Raw genomic sequence first — 17,860 nt, 5'->3', positions numbered from 1 at the left:
GGAGAGGAGAGGAGGGGAGGGGAGAGGAGAGGAGAATATAATGTGACTTTCTTTGCACTATCTGACTATCCACTCTACATGGTGAAATACTGTACCCACTACCACATAAGATCCAAATGTTTATTCAATCAGTTTCTGAGAACAAGGTTGAAGTAATGCTTAAGATGCTGGTCTAGAAACAAAGAGACTTTGAATTCTAGTCTTGCTGTAGCTATGAAAGCCAGCTGGGGCAGTCACTCTCTTTCAACCCAATTCACCACACAGGGTTGTTGTGGAGAAAATAGGAGGAAGGAGTACTAGGTATATTCATTGCCTTGAGTTACTTATAAAGTAATAAAGGTAGGGTGTTTTGTTTGAGCAATGAGAGGCTGAACCAGAGCATGAGTGCAACAATACTTTATTTTACAATAAAGGGCTGACCGTGCTTGCCAAGCCTGGAACTGGCTCGCAGCAATCAGCAACCGGTTGGACCCCGCAGCCTGCTTTTATAGCTGGCTGCTGGGAAGAGCCAACCAATGGGAATGGGGGAATAACGCCCACGTAAAGTGAGTGGACCTGAGTGAGAACTCCTTGAGTCCTCAGGACATAACACCCCTTCCCCCAGATGCGAACATGCATAGTCCTTGAGGTAGACGGGGTTTGTGTTGGCGCCGAACGGCGCAACTCGGGAACATTGTCTGTCAGTTCGGTACCAGTCTGTGATGGTTGAGCCGGCATAGTGTCGCCAACACTCTCTCTGGACTGGGCATCCTCGGGAACCACCGGGTTGGTTACTGGGGTCGAGCTCTCATGGGTTGGGTCAGGCTGGTCAACTCTCTGGGCGCTGTTGTCCGAGTTTGGGCTGACCGGAATGACTGCTGGTGCAGACTGGTCGCTGGGTACGATGTGGCTGGGCGGCGGATGAGGCGGTTCCCCTTCGACTGGAGACTCTGGATTCTTGTTGGCAAGGGTGCTGAGGCGCCTTCTAAGCTGGTCTATATGTCTCCTCCAGACGCGACCATCCTCCAGCCTGACTCTATACGATCTCGGCCCGGTGATGGCGATGACCTCGCCTGGAATCCAAAGTGGGTCCCCAGCGAAATTCCTTGCGAATATCGGTTCCTGTAACAAAAATGTCTAACCCCTGACGTAGAAGCGAGGGGAGAGTCAGGGCAGTATTGTGGGTGCAATCTGTCCAATACAGTCCTCAGGCGCCGGCCCATCAGAAGTTCCGCTGGGGACTTATTGGTGACTGCACAGGGGTTGAGTGCTGGCTCATCAGGAACCGTGCGAGTTTGTGGTGCCAGTCATCCCTGCCAAACCTAGCGAGGCCTCTTTGGTGGTCCTGACGGCCCTTTCAGCCAACCCATTACTGGCAGGGTGAAATGGGGCTGTGAAAATGTGGCGAATGCCCAGGTTGGCAGCAAAATGGCTGAATTCTACTGATGCGAACTGTGGGCCATTATCGGAGACAATGGAGTCGGGTAGTCCATGTGTAACGAACAGGCGCGTTAAAACGTTGGTGATTGCTAGTGTGGTGGTCGTGGATAGCTGTGCCACGTCTATCCATTTGGAATAAGCGCCACGACCACTAGGAACATCTTTCCATGCACGGGCCTGCCAGATCGATATGGATTCTAGACCAAGGGGCGTTGGCGCTCTCCCATCTGGTAGGGGTGGCGATGGGGGAGCAGGACGGGATTCCTGGCAAATGCTGCAGGAACTTACCCAATTGACAATGTCCTCGTCTAGACCCGGCCACCACACGTAGCTGCGTGCTAATGCCTTCATTCTCACAATGCCGGGGTGTCCTCGTGCAACGCCTCCAGGAGTCGGGTGCGCAGCGAGGTCGGAATGACCACTCGAGTGCCCCACAGTAGACAACCCTGCAAACTGGACAGCTCCTGCATGCGAGTCTTAAAGGGTGCGAATTTGTTATCAACGTTGCCTCCCGGCCACCCCTCCTCACCCAGTCGAGCACCTGGGCGAGCGTTTGGTCTGCCTTGGTTTTAGCGGCGATGTCAAGGGCGGTGATGGGCAGGTCCAACTGGGTGATTTCAAAAATGGCATTGACAGGAGCTGGGTCTTCAGCCGGAGCGGGTAAGGGGCAGCGACTGAGGCGTCGGCGTGGGATAGAGTTTTGCCCGGGCAGTGAACAAGTTTGTATGAGTAGGCCGCTAGGAAAAGTGTCCACCTTGTCATTCTAGGGGAAAGGACTTGAGGTGTCTGTTTGTGCGCCGGCCAGTAGGCCCAGGAGGGGCTTATGGTCGGTGACCAGTTCGAAGAAATGGCCAAAAGGAATTCGTGAAACTTTTTCACGGCTGCAACAGCTGCTAGGGCTTCCTTGTCTATTTGGCTGTAATTTCGCTCCGTGGCCGAGAGCGTCCTGGAGAAAAAGGCGATGGGGCCTCGGCGCCATTGGGGAGTCTGTGACTAAGGACCGCCCCAATTCCAAAAGGGGATGCGTCTGCTGCCAGTACTAAAGGAAGGTTGGGGTCGAATTGGATGAGCACTGCCTCTGACGTAAGTAGTGATTTGACGGCGTTAAACGCCTGGTCTTCTTTATGCCCCCAGTGCCACGGTGACTTTTTGTCTAGTAATCTGTGTAGGGGTTCGGCTACTGAGGCTTTATGGGGCAAGAAGGATGCATAAAAGTTCAGCAGCCCTAAGAAAGCTTGTAGCTCCGTTTTGGAGGTTGGTGTGGGAGCTTCGTGGATTGCTCTAACCTTGGACTCCAGGGGTGAATGCCAGAGGCGTCAATTTTATAACCCAGAAAGTCCACCTGTCTAGTGGCAATGGCGCATTTTTCTTTTTTTAACTTGAGGCCATGCTGTCTGAACCTCTCTAACACTGCTCGCACTCTCTGGAAGAGTTGGGGTCTGTCCCTGGCCGAGACCAAGATGTCGTCGAAGTAGGGTACTACACCAGGGAGGCCCTGTAAAATCCGCTCCATGAGGGATTGAAAAATACCCGGGCAACACTTACGCCAAATTGGAGACGCTTGCATCGGAAGGCACCCCTGTGGTGACGATGGTCTGAAGTTCCGCTGTTTGGTTATCAACAGGGAACTGCTGATATGCTTGAGACATGTCCAATTTAGCAAAAATACTGCCCGGCTCGAATGTGTGCAATAAGTGCTGAATGACGGGCACAGGGTAGGCGCTAACTTGTAAATATTTATTGATTGTTGTCTTGTAGTCGAGCAAATTCTCAGGCTACCATCTTTTTTAAGGGGTGTGACGATGGGCGTCTCCCACTTGGCGAAATCTGTTGGCTCAATGACCCCTTGTTTTAGTAGTTTATCCAATTCAGCGTCTAGTTTTGGTCGAATAGCAAATGGAACTCTACGTGGTTTTAATCTGATTGGGACTGCCTGGGGTCAACGGTGAACGAGATGGGGGTTCCATTATAACACCCCAGCTCCTCGCTGAACACATCTGCGTAGTCAGCGAATAAGGAGTCAGTGTCTGAGGTTGAGACAGCATGGACTCCTGTTAACCCTAGGCGAGGTGGGGAAACCAATCGAGCCCCAATAAGGTGGGTAGATTGCCGTTAACTACCACTAGAGGTAGGTGGCCTTTAAAAGCTCTAAAACTGACAAAGAACTTGCCTCTGCCGATCACGGGAATGGCCTTCCCCTGGTAGTCCTTCAGACCGAACTGGCATCTCTGAAGCCGGGTAGTAGATAGGCTGGGGTGGAATCTCTTGAGGGTGTTCCACGAGATTATTGAGAGCGCTGACCCTGTGTCAACCTCCATGTGGCACGGTTTACCTTCTAGGGAAACGGAGAGAGAAATTTTACTAACAGCGTGGCAAGTACGCCTGGCAAGGCGGTGCGGGCGACAGTTTAATACTTGCCTCTGTGGTCCTGCGTGCGAGGACGGGGGTCTGTGTGCAGCGCTTTGGGGGGCTTGGCAGACTCTCGCGATGTGCCCCCTCTTATGGCAGTTGTTGCAAGTGGCTCCTTTAAACTTGCAGGTGGCCCTTTGATGCGATCCCCACAGGCTAGGCACAATGTGATGTGCTTGGGAGGACCGGTGTATTCTTGTTTGGCACCTACCTGCGACCGTCTATCGTTGGCGAGGTGGTGGACGTCGTTTTCATCGTTGTGGGTTTCCTCCGCTTCCACCTCTTCGGAATGGACTGGGAGCGATGCTAGCTTGGCACTTGGGCCCTGAATTTCGGTGGCTGAGTTCGTTGCTAGCTCGGCTGCTAGGGCCTCCTCGACCGCTTGTGCGAGGTTGAGGTCTTTTTGCTAGCAGGCGCCTCTGTAGGTTGAGATCCTTGACCCCACAAACTAATTGATCGAGGAGCATGTCTTCCAAGTATGTTCCAAACCCGCAGTGCAGGGCTGCTGTTCTGAAGGCGGCCATATATTGATTGATGGTCTCCTTACTTGATTGCTTCCTCATACGGAACGTGAACCTCCTGGCGATTTGTGAAGGCCTGGGAGCGTAGTGGTTAGTGAGGATCTCAAGCAACTCCGGACCACGGGCGTTTTTCAATTCTCTCGGCGCTACGAGTGCTGCGGCGGTATCGTAAACGGTGGCTCCGCAGTAGATTAGGAAATAGGATTTTTTCCGATGCTCTCCCGCATCCGCCAAGCCGACCGCATCGATGTAATGATTGAAGCGGTTCTTATACGACTCCCACTTCTCTTCATCTGGTTTAAACGCCGGGAATACTGGGTTGGAACTCATGGTGCTGGAACGGCTGGGCTACCTGCGGAAAAAATCTCTCTGGGACTACGGGCGCTCGTGAGTGATATCAGCTCTGGAGAGGTTTTTTGCTACCCTCTCTTTCTCTCTCTGGGTTACCACGTTGGCTGCTAGCCGTTGGAGGTGTCTTGATTCGCGCCAAAAGTGGGCGCTAGTGACTTCCTACAGCGCTGTGCTGTGTCTCCTACTGGCTCGAAATTCAAATGACACCCGTTTGAATTTCGCGCCAAACTCTAAGCGGCTGCGGCTCGCAGCGCTTCACTTTCCCTGCAGCGGGGCTAACAAGCGGCTACAGACGCTTCTAACTTTGAATCAGACCGCTTTCTCTGGCTGCGGATCAGCGTTTGCTCTTTTTGATCGCTCGTATTGTTGGCTGACCGCTCTCTCTGGCTGCGGATCAGCGTTTCCCTTGTCGCCAGCCGATCGCTCTCTCTGGGCTGCGGATCGGTGGCTAGTGACTCAGCGGTTGCAAGGTGCTTCTGGTAGCCATCCCATCCTCGTCGCCAGTGTTTTGTTTGAGCAATGAGAGGCTGAACCAGAGCATGAGTGCAACAATACTTTATTTTACAATAAAGGGCTGACCGTGCTTGCCAAGCCTGGAACTGGCTCGCAGCAATCAGCAACCGGTTGGACCCCGCAGCCTGCTTTTATAGCTGGCTGCTGGGAAGAGCCAACCAATGGGAATGGGGGAATAACGCCCACGTAAAGTGAGTGGACCTGAGTGAGAACTCCTTGAGTCCTCAGGACATAACATAGGGTAAAAAAAATCAAATACAAAAAATTAAAATACAGAGAACAAGAAAGACATCACATTATACTTTGCCTGGGGCAGCAATACATATTAATCACTTGATCTTAAGCTGGAAAACACAGAATGTTTCTAGGCCCTAACACTGGATTTCAATCCCTAAATAACTTTGCTGATAAAGCTTATCCTACTCTCCCTTCCTTTCAGTGGTTCATCAGCTGTTTATTTTTACTGTCTTTTAAGCCAAGAGTAGTTTGGATGGGCAGCATATAAAAATTGACAAATCAATATAAATTCATGTATGTTTGGCCAGAAAATCTAATTTTGTCCTTTTATTTTTGCTGAAGCCAATTTTTTTAAGTTAAAACTTTGAAGTGAAAAAGATGAGGGTTTTAATTTCCTTCTATAAAACTAATAGCTACATATCCTAAAATAAAGACTCAGTGAACATATTTGAAAATCACCCAATTCATTATTTTCCGTTGGGGTATGGTAATGTTTCCATTACTATTATTGTTTTCCATTAAATGCTTGGATTGTTACTATTATTACCCATAAATGTAAAAATGAGTGAATCCTTATCAAGGATTGAGAGAATGGCAACCTCTTGCTGAAACTGCTTACGGTCTAGGAAGAATTATGCAGAAGGATCAACAAATACATCATGATAATTGTATTATCTCACAGAGGATCCTATGAGTGATTGACAAGGGAGACAATTCATTTGTGGCTTTTCCACAGAAGAAAAATGGTCCTTACACAAGACATTGTAATTATTTCTCAAGGGTTGTAATTATCACATGAAAATTACATATATAAAACAATCAAGGCACTAGACCTTTAAACAATATTACAAAAGGGAGCGAAGCATGACTTAAGAGCAGGAGGATAAATATTTTGAAGGAGATATCTAACTCTAGCAATGCTTTCGATGAGTCATGTCTATTTTCTTTGAAGATGATGATCCACAGAGGCATCATCTTCAAAGCATTCTGACAGTTTGGACTGGGACTAGAATAGCAATATGACTTAGGCCATTGAGAGACACAAATATAACATACAATTTTCTGGGCTGTTCAGTGATTAGTAAAGACTTGAAAAATAAAATAGGTCAGGACAATTGAGGATAGTCTTAATACATATATTTTTATAGTGTAAGAACTGAAGTTATAAGTAAAAGGTTTTTACAAGTGATGTCAAATCAAAACAAAAACAAACTTTAGTAGATCTCAGGGACATCCTGGAACTGCGAGTCAGTGGTTAGGAATCATTTATAGTATTAAGTCCATTGAAAGATCAATTTCTTAACTTCATTCTTGCCTGTAGTAGTCTTTAACTGAGGAATTCTGGATGTTCTCAATTAAGAAAATTAATTAGCATCTGGTTTTAAGCCTGCTTTTGGGGAAAAAATAGTAATAAAATTCCACATGGCACTAGATTCAATGTATGCAATTCTTCCGAAATTCTCAGGCACTTTTGCAGTTAGTTAAAAAAGTGTTTCCAAACAGTAAGACTTCCAAGTTGGAGCCAGAAGATTTCTTTTTAGTCCTTCATAATGGTCTCATGTTTTTCAACATTTACATGCTATGGAGATCAATTTGGGGGTTGTGGTGATGTGTCAAGTATGTAGATGTTATTCAGTATTGCCTCCGATTTTCATCTACTGACCTAGAAAACTCTTGAATTGAGATTTGAAGATTGTTCTAGGAAGGATGAGGATAAACAAGTGAAACTTGATTTGTACCAGATGTTGCTAATGTATTACACTGATGGAGGTTTCAACCAATCTGACGTATAGTTCTACTCTCCTTGAAAGACAAAATGCAAAGTTAGGAATTCAGGAATTATTTATTATGACATCTAAAGCAAAAAATGTTGACTAGGAGAGGGCTTTTTTTTTTAGTAGCTTATGCTTATCCTAGCTATGGTCCTATCAGATTGGTCTAATCTTATCAACCATTCAACAACTAGAGTATTTTAATGTCCATTATATAAAATAAATTGGATTTTAGCAGATGGGAGCACTTGGCCAACTTGGTCTGGTTATCAGAAAATCTGATTATTTAAACGGTGTCCCCATGCTGTTGGAATATAATTTTTTTAAATTTCTTATATTATACAATATTTTCTCTCAAGATATAGTTTACAATTCTTCAAAGTAAGTTTAGAATGCAATCTAAAACAATTTCACAGATTTTGTGATATACAATCAATCTCATGTCAGCAATCAATCACCCTATCAGCCAATATGGCACAGAGCCCAAATCTTGGCTTTTTGTATAATCAGTTGGTAACTCACATGTTTTTTCTTTTCCAACCTTTTTGTATGGATGAGAAGGATGAATGAAACCAACAAAGTTCATCATTCCTTTCTTAGAAACATCTAAATTACTTAGTATGATTATAGCTCTTCTTCTTAATACTGGTATCTTCTCATGGATGAGTAGGGTAGAAGGAGGCTTACATAGAGTTTGCGGTTCATGCAAACTTCTCCTTTTCATACATGTCTCTGGAAAAACATATGTGTAGAAGTGTAGGGGAAGGACTGGCAGAGTCAAGGGGACGGTAAAAGAGGCATCAGTTTAGAATCAATACATAAACACAGGTAAACTAAGTCCATCTGTCATGAAAGAAATTATTGAGTACCAGGTGCAAATTCAGAGAGAAAATGTGTTTCATGGCTGAGTTCCTACCACAGGTCATTCTATCATCTCACAGTTATTAGACATTTTATTTGGTTGGGACCATTGGGGCTGTTGTTGATAGAAAACAGGGGTGTATTGGGGTTTCCATTTGAGGGGAAAAAAAGTTGAGGCAGCAGGGCTAAAGATCTGCAAATTTTCTTTCAAACTCAAATATAACATATTTAAATGTTGTTATTGCTTATTGTTTGCCTAACACTAAACATAACTGAATGTAAGTGCTTCTCAGATAATTTTTAAAGATATTTGCTCATTAAACGCCTTCTGTTGCATAATAGTGACTAAGATTACACATTGAAAAATTTCAGATTCAAATCCAAGTTAAGCAATACATTTTCTGAGGCTGTAATCCTATACCAATTTACCTGGGAATAAGCACAATAGAGCTTAATTTTTTTCTTCTTCTTTTGGGTAGGTTTTTATTGTTTTTTTTTCATTACAATTAGTTCCTTTGTAGTTGATGACACAGCATTACCTACTAATCCTTCTATGTACTAATTCATTCTCCTACCATTATCCAATATAGCCAAAATGCACTCTTCAACTTAATGAGAAGTTCTCGAGAAAGTACAAACTTGCTCCATACTTTCAGAATTTTAACTGATTTTAATAAATGTATTTTTATTAACATATTAATAAATATCTTAATCCTACTCCTAATGTAGTGTCTCTTAAACTTTTTTTTTCTCTCAGGACCCCTTCCCACTTTTAAAAATTATGGAGAGCCCCAAAAGAGTTTTTGCTTGTCTGGGTATTTTTAATCCTTATTTACCATATTTAAAATTAAAATTGACATATTCACTGCAACTGCTTCTCACAATTCTTTTATGGGATTTAATAATGTATTGTTTTTCAACATAAGCTAGCAAATAATTTTGACTTCACAGACCACTGACAGGATCTTGGAGGGATCCCTAGGGATTCTAGAACTTCACTTTAAAACCTTTGCTCTAATGTGTTGCCCATCTTCAGGGTTTAGAACTTGAAATGCCCAAACACCATATGAAGTCTTATTCAGTAAATGTATGTCCAGTGTCATAATTGATGACTTTTTAGATTTGTCAGCCAGTGTGAATATAGAAGTGTCATCATAAAGCAGGACAGCATGCATTAAATGAAGAAAAGGTCATCAGCAGTTTTTTATAAAATCGGTACAGTGAAAAACAGTTGGAATTGTCTGTAAAGAAAATGGCATAGGAAGGTTGCTATTCTTGTTCTTGTAATTTAATTGAATCAAAAACTCAGCATCTGGTTCTGCATGGCCTAAGACAGGGACAAAGGAATAGTGAATTAAAAGTCTGGTAATTGTGGGTTGAAAACCAGCTAGCAATCCAGGCGCGATCAGTGTTCTCACACAGTCGTCCAAATATTGTTCCTGGCCAGTTTAGTAGAGCCTGAGAACCTCTTTGCAGAATTAGCTGATTCTTCTTTTTCACTCACTGCTGAGTGTGCTGTGTGGACACTTTCTAGTTTCATAACAGGAACTTGGGTCACAAGCCTTATGATCTGTGACCATTAACTCAACTACCTGAACTTTTTAGGAAAGCATCATCCAAAGAAAAGAAGAAGAAGAAGAAAAAACCTTTGCTTTAAAAAATCATGTTTTTTTTTTCTGTTATGGTATTAACAGTTGTGCATTGACCAATCAACAAAAAGATGCATCTGCTGCTGAAACCTTTGGTTTTTATTCAATTATTGCAGTATCAAGGCCCTATACAATGCAGGGAGGAAGATGCTGAGCAGAAGCAGACAGCCAGGTTGCAATACATTGTTATGGCATTTGCTGCCAAAACCTTCTTTTGCGAACATTAATGAAGCTGTGAGGTGGTGGATGGAAGCAGATACCTGCCAAGCACCAGGCGAACAGGTCATTGGCATAATGTTTTCCACACCTTTGTCCTATCAATGAGCTATTTCTAAAACAGCAGTAGGCCTGTTTTATTGAGCTTATTCCTTTTCCAAAACAATACCAAATCTGCGCACAAGACTAGCTGAAAACTCCCAGGCATGGGGGAAGAGTTCATATTGAAGGGGGAGGGGGGAGGAAATCTATACTGAGCAAACTCCATCCGCAACTTGGATTCCTCTGGTCTGGCAGTGAGTCCAGTTTTTCCTCAGTTGACCAATTTTCATTCTATCATTTACTTCAGTGTTTCTCAACCCTTTCTTAACCACGGACTCCCATTAAGTACCTTTTGTGGCCACAGATCATAGCAACAGACCACCAAGACTTAACTCAAGATTTAAATCATAACATTTGTTCAAACCTTCCTGGACCCCTGTGACGACATTGCAGCCCCCCCACCCCCAGTGGTCCACGGAGCACAGGTTGAGAACCACTGGTTTACTTTATTTCCTTTTATGTTGTTCAAGATTAGTTCTATTGTAGAAGTGTGAAAGAGGCTGATGAAGGAAAGCTTTGACTAGACAGATCATAAGGGTCTTGGGTGCAAAAAGGATAATCCAGAAACCACTGTAGCATTGGATTCAACTCGAGAATCAGCTCTAGGAGATCCCATCCATCCAATAACAGAACCCTTTTCCTTTTAGACTCTAAGCCTGAGAACTTAAAAATAAGAAAGAATTGTAGATGAGTGATGTCTTTCAGTCCCAATATCATTGAATGAAAATCCTAGTTCAGATTCCATATACAGTCTGATTTCCCCCACCCCACAAAACAATGACAATTTTTAGCGGGAAGTGTATAGAGGTGCACAAGAGCAACATGTTGCCAAATACAGCAAGTTCTACACTTGAATAAATTTGACATGATAGAATAGTACAATGCATGGATTACAGGGAGGGGTTAAGAAATGCAGCCAAGTGATTGGCATCATTCACAAATTCAAACTTTTACAGTCAATTAACTGTTTCAACTTGTAAAATAGAAACTTCACTATAAGTCTTGTGATACTTATAATTAATATCATGGAATACTTTTACTCTTTGATTCAAATCCAGGAGAAACATGACCTTTTCTGAATTTCAACAAGAACATTCTCAGAACACACTACAAGATACTCTTTAATTCATCTCAAAGAAGATAAATTGTCCAGCTGCAAAGGAAAATAGATCTCTTATACTTCTAATTGCTGCACAGGAGTTTTGGCAAATATAATTTGGCCTGGGTAAAAAAAAATGTGCTACATTTCCCTTTCCTACTAGTCAATAAAGTTTTCATCTGATCTATTGAGAGGAAAATGCAAAAATTGTCACATCCAGAAACAATTGGGGCCAGTATTGCCAATCATTAATTGATGTGGTTGTAAAATGCAACTCCTGAAACCATGGAAACTAGTACATAATGATGGAAACTCCAGCACTTGTGTTTGCTGTCATTAGGTAAACTACCATGGTTCATTTAGCAAAGACGTCATGGCAATCTCCTGTCGGCTTCCCCATTGACTTTGCTTGTAGAAAACCAGCAGATGTCACAAATGGCAACCATGTGAGTACAGAATGCTGTGACATTTAATTATGCTATGACATTGCAATTATGAGCCAGGTGTCAAGCACCTGGATCACAGTCAAATAACTGTGGAATGCTGCAACGAATTGAATGAGCAGTAGTTAAGCAAGGACCAGCTGTATATATTTCTATTTGGAAACTCTTCAAATTTTGAATGTGTCTTTTTATTGATCTATGTAAGAATGCAGAGTCTGTGACTTTCCAAGTGTTATTGGACACCCAGTCTCCCATCTTCTCTGACAAGAAGGGACCTACAGAAATGTTTATTCTAGTTGGGAAAAATTTACAGCAAGGATTGCTACAACACATGTATGAATTTTCCTCTGGGTAGATGTTGTTGTTTAGAGTGGTGATACTTCACAACTTATGCATAGAGGCAAAAGCTCTTGGGATTTTGAACATTCAAGCTGAAGTGTGCTATAGACAAATGTTATGGCTCACAGAGATAATTCAATTGGCACAAACACAGAACAGTAAAAAATTGGATTAATATAATGCACACATTGGATATTTTTTAACAGTACCATCCAGAGAGATTCCAAGTTAAATTTGGTTGTGTTCACAGCATTTCATATAAACCTACCATTTTTGGTAACATATATTAAGTAAACCATGGGTTAAGGCAATGGTTACCTAGATGTACATAATGTGAGTATGCTATTCAGATTATGTTACTGGTACGAAGACATGCCATTTTTTAGCATTCTGAGCTCACTACTTGTTTGCTGGAAATTTATATAGATTTTGTTTTGTTTTTCTCCTTCAAAGTTATAGATGAATAAAATATATTCAGTGTACAACATGGCCTATGACTTCATGGGGCAGCCTCCCAGGTGAGATGTCTGGTGTTCCACCTAGAGTTGGCTAACTATGAACAAATTCCAGGTGGAATATTTAAATTTTCCTGTCAATTACAACTAGACATAGCTTTAATTCTTGTTCAAAAGCATCCCCGAGTCACCTTTAAGTTTTGGGTCATACAGCACCACTTCTTGTTTTCTTTACCATTGGGTGTAAATATTCAGGAACCTAACTCAGTTTAGGGCCACCATTCACAAAGAGGAAGCTACGTGTTGGACATGAATTACTTTTGCATGCTATGGCAAATTGTAATCGTTAATCATTCAATCAGCCCCCACCACTCACAACCTTATAACATAAGGAATAACTTTGCTATCTTGGGTGAGGAACCTGAACTGGACTGAATATGATCTGGATCCTGAGTTATTTTGCCATCTACTTTCTCCTTTAAAGGAAGGCCCAGGAAGCTCAACTACCCCTGATTTGATACTAATCATAAGGAAGATTTACTGGAGAAGGTGGAACAATCAGAATGTTGCAAAGAGTAATCATATAATACTAGAGTTCTTCATTTTAAGGGAAACAGAAACACTGCCTTTAAACACTTAATTTGGACTTCTGCACGTTTTAGCATTAAATAGCTTCCCATGTCAGGAGAATCGAATAGCTCCAGATTCATAAGCCTCTTCAAGGGAACAGGGAAGTGAAAATGCATACATAACGCCACAAGACAAATCCCATGACTCACATTCTTGTCTCATATCACGATGTGAATGCAAAAAGACTGTCAGCTGGTGCTCCATTCAAAATCCAAGAAAGAAACACTTAGACTCCATTAATTAGAGAAAAGATATCTTCTACTGGAAATCAAGTGGTAGCGTCAAAAGAATTCTGAATCTGAGGCACGTAAATCACATATACAAAGTGATGGCAACATTCCCACCCACATTAGTTCAAATAGTTCATCCAATTAAAAGTTGTATAAATCATCATGTGGGCATCTTCAGGTGATGAGGCATCTGTTGACCTTGACATATTTTTTATAAAGAGGTGTGCTTGCGCATAAGGAGCATAAACAAGAAACTCCCCCCATCTTATAGTTTTTCCTCTGAAAGCTCCAGCTCGCTTCCTATAACTATTTCACCCATCCTCCTCCGTTACTTATGACAGCTGAAAGATGCAAAGCAAAAGAAAAGAATCTTGAAGGCTGACGACAAGGTTTGCATTGTGATATTATTTCATGTCAGCCATTTTTTTATTATGCAGAAACCTGCAAATACCTACTGTATGTCCAAACCTGACCTCCTAGAACATCAAGTGAACATTCTCTATGAAAGATTGATAGGTAAACTTTGAGGTGGACAGGTAACTAAATTACAGGAAGAATTTCAAGCATTCCACCTTCTCTGAAGTGAAGTGATCCTGCCAACACCGAGTCAGAATTCCTGAATGATGACATCTATAGGGAGGCAAAATGAAAGGACCATCACAGTGGTATATGTCACAAACCTTGTCCCTTTTTTGTACCTGCAGACTTTCTACTCACACATAAAGGAGGTGGAACATGCAGGAATATGTCAAAACTTCACCACAAAATCCTGTGGATGCTGTGTGAGGTATACAAAGAATCACAAAAGGAAATTATGAAAATTGCCAACCATCTTTCAGTAGTGGAAAGCCAATCTTAACTGCAGTTACAATTGCTCATTTTGATGAAAATTAGTGTTCTTAAACTCTCCTCTAGAGGTGACAGAAGTATGGGCAAAGATGCCTTACCAGTTCCAACACTTTTGATTGTTCCTTTCAGCACAACATAATTGTGAGTAATTGGAATGACCTGAAAAATTTTAAAACTATTCTGTTCTTAGAAGGATACTGCTTTGAGAGAGTGATGATGCTGAAATTAAGCACAGATTTGGCATGCAGAAATCCTCATGTCCCGTCTTCATTGCAGGGAGTGATTTGCATGGTAGGGTAGACGAACAATCAGGAAACAATCTCCTTTTGAAACACGGTCTCCTTCTGGAACACAGGACTGTAACTGTACTTATACTTGATACATCTATAATACTACAGAAAAGTCAACGTGGTATAACAATGAGGGCAGCAGACACTGGGCACCTTGCATCTCAATGCAAGGCTTGCCCCTTTTGTATCCACATCCTGACCTTAGATTATGAATTCTAGTTCTGCCTAAAATACAAAACCAGTTGGGAGGGGGGGAGAAAGAGAATGAGAGAATGTTATAGAGTACTTAACACCTACTTCATGTATCTCCCAAAGTTGTTGATGTAGAAAAAATATCAAAGAATTAGTGGCCACATTTCTTGTCATTTGTCATTACATATGACCTTTCATCGTTAGTCTGAGAAAATCCTACCCATAAGACAAATGCTTATTAAATTTCTAAATAATGAATAGGGAGACAAACTCTTCTATATTTTGAATGACAAGTCAAGGCAGTAGTGCACTAGAAAAACATGTAGGTAATGAGAGTCATTCTGCAATTAACTCAAAACACAACAGACGCTAACCAACAACATTTCAATCACAGAACTTGATAGACATTACAGTTTTGTCAGCATCATACCATTGTCTTAATGGAGATTATCCTAGTGTTGTATTTCCTAAATATTGACAAACAGATGAAGCAATCTAACACTGAACTTGTTTTATTGATTTGTAATGTGCAAGGCCAACTACTACAGTATCATTATTTCCCGGTCAGAAAGCCAATTAGTTAATGTGTTTGTTGAAGGGGGGAATCTTAAGAGAACTACAGTGCATATTCTATTTTGAAACTAGTCAGAAATTGTATTGTATCCATCTACAATTCCAAAACCCACAGATTAGGCATTCACCCTAAATAAAACTGGTATGTTATCTGAACCCCTCACAAAGCAATCCTCTGCTGTCCATGGACTTGATGCCATATGATGCATCTGAGATCATAACCCTGGTTGAAGGGCTTGATGCCAGATGATAAACTCAGATGAAAAGGTTTCGGTGCCATCAGGAATCTCATGGTACCTTTTCAGACTAACAAATGTTATTAAAAGCATTTCCTTTTTGTAGCCCATATCATCAAATGCATGCAATGGCTAAACGGATGTAGGATCTAAATTGGAAGAAACGGGAGGGGAAAAGGAGGTGGTTATGAAGATGCAGATTATACATGGGAGTTTATAGGTACTTTAACAATTGTAAAATGGTATGTTAAAACCCTTTTTTTTCTATCTTTGAGATAGCCTATCTTTTGATATATGCAAGTTCAGCAATCCTTCAATTGACTTGTCCCAATTTTTTTTGTCCCAGACCAGTTGAGATCTGTAATGGAGTGTCTTGGGTGGTTAAAATGTTCTATTACTTTTTACTAACTTGATGTCAAACCTGCATCGTTTTATGCTTTTCACTTATATCCTCCTCTTATTTTTATAAACAACTCAAGGTGGCAAAAGTATCTAATGCTTGTTCTTACTCCTATTTTCCCCACAAAAACCTTGTGAGGTGAATTGGGCTGAGAGAGCGACTGGCCCAAGATCACTCAGCTAGCTTTAATGGTTAAGGTCAGACTTGAATTCATGGTTTCCTAGTTTCCAGCCTAGTGCCTTAACCACTAGACTAGACCAAATGCTCTTTGCCTGGTTTGTCCTATAAGATTCCAGATGCTACTTGATGGTGGCATGTATCGCATTAGAAGAAAAATATCCATGGATGCTTCTAACCTTGTATGCAAAGTTATTGGAGTCTATAATAGTTATAGTGATGTAAATTTTGTGGAGGCAAAGGACATCTGGCTTTCTTGGTTTATCTTAGCATCATCTTCCTGCTTGCCGTGAAAATCTGCTTCAGGTTGAATGGCTGTTTATATGTAAGCATGAGCCTTCCACTCAGTGCCTGAACAAGTGCAGTATCATTATCCATTTTGGGCTATAGCTGATTAACACTTTAGTGTTTGAGTAGCTTAAGCTGTGATGTCAACACCATGGATCACAGGTGTCAAACTCGCTGAGTCACACTGCAGTCATGTGACATTTTTCCTCTTCGCGGAGTTGGGGTGGGCGTGACCTACGCGAGATGCATCTGGCCCACGGGCCACCAGTTTGACACCCCTGCCATAGATGCTACAAGCATAACTGCTTAACCTTTGAAAACAACATAAACCTGCAAATCAGTAGCACAGCCCTGGGAACATTATACCTCTAAAATATTCTAATATTTTTCATAGCACACCTAGAATACTTTCTCAACTTTTTAAACCCCAGAAACTGCTTTTATAGACATTATTCACTGATGACATGTTTCTCATCTACATTTACTAAAAAGAATCTCTCATTCAATTTCACAAGATCCTCAACACTCATCATCACCTCAACACCCCATTATCAACCTTAACCTCAACCTATCTACAGAACAAATCCAATTCCTTTATGTCACAATAAAACTATATAATCGACATATAAACACCATGTTATACAGTACATGAAACCTCAGATCATCGCACATACCTACATAGTTATAGCATCCATCAGGAACACACACCAAATCTATGATATAGTTTCCTTCAAAGTCTGATTCATTTCCATATAAAATTAATACAAAATTCAAACCATGATTTATTAGTAAATCATCTCAATAAATGATAGGTAAAAGTTCAACAAAGGCACAAGTTCTCTTTGGTTAGCATTCCTCAGAATTCTTATCTAGCTCCAACCATGAAGTCATTGACTGCTTTAAGAAATTATCTTATGATGCACTTTAAGTTCATTTGGAATTAGCTATCATCCACAAAGCAGTTTTAAGTCCTAGAACATAAGGGGATGTGATTATCTTCAAACAAGAAACTCTCCTTTCATGTCTCAAGTTACTTTCAAGGCTATACTATTATTAGTGTCAATCAGGACATGTGGAGAAAAAAATTCTAGCTTTTTGGATTGTAGAAACGTTCTCATCTACGGTATGATTAAACATGAGATAAATAAGCAATAGTGAATCAATTATATTACAGGTACTCCTCAAGTTAAAATCACAACTGGGACCAGAAGTTCTGTCCTAAGCAATGTGCTCATTAACTGTATCACACACCATTTTTGCCAGTTAATTGAATCATATGGTCATTAAGCAAATCTGGCTGCCACTTTACCTGTTAGAAGTCCCCCATCCCCGCCAAAAGATCAGAAACAGCAATTATGTGACCATGGGACTCTGCAATCATTGTAAATACACGCCAGTTGCCAAGCACTCGAATTTTATGTTTGTGGGGATGCTGCAACAGTCATAAGTCTGAAGACTGGTTGTAACTTTGAACAAACATCAAGGATTGGACATAAGTTAAAAATATTTTTTATAAGAAACCTTCCCATAAGAAAATGATTAGGGAAAAAATGAGTTTGAAGCTTTAACACTAGAGGGAACTAGAAATGATTTTCCTGTTTCTCTTCGC

Source organism: Pseudonaja textilis, chromosome 1, assembly GCF_049901715.1.
Source record: "Pseudonaja textilis isolate UNSWEBS1 chromosome 1, rPseTex1.2, whole genome shotgun sequence".
Lineage (NCBI taxonomy): Eukaryota > Metazoa > Chordata > Lepidosauria > Squamata > Elapidae > Pseudonaja > Pseudonaja textilis.
The sequence above is the reverse complement of the archived record's forward strand: the minus strand, read 5'-3'. Positions refer to the sequence as shown.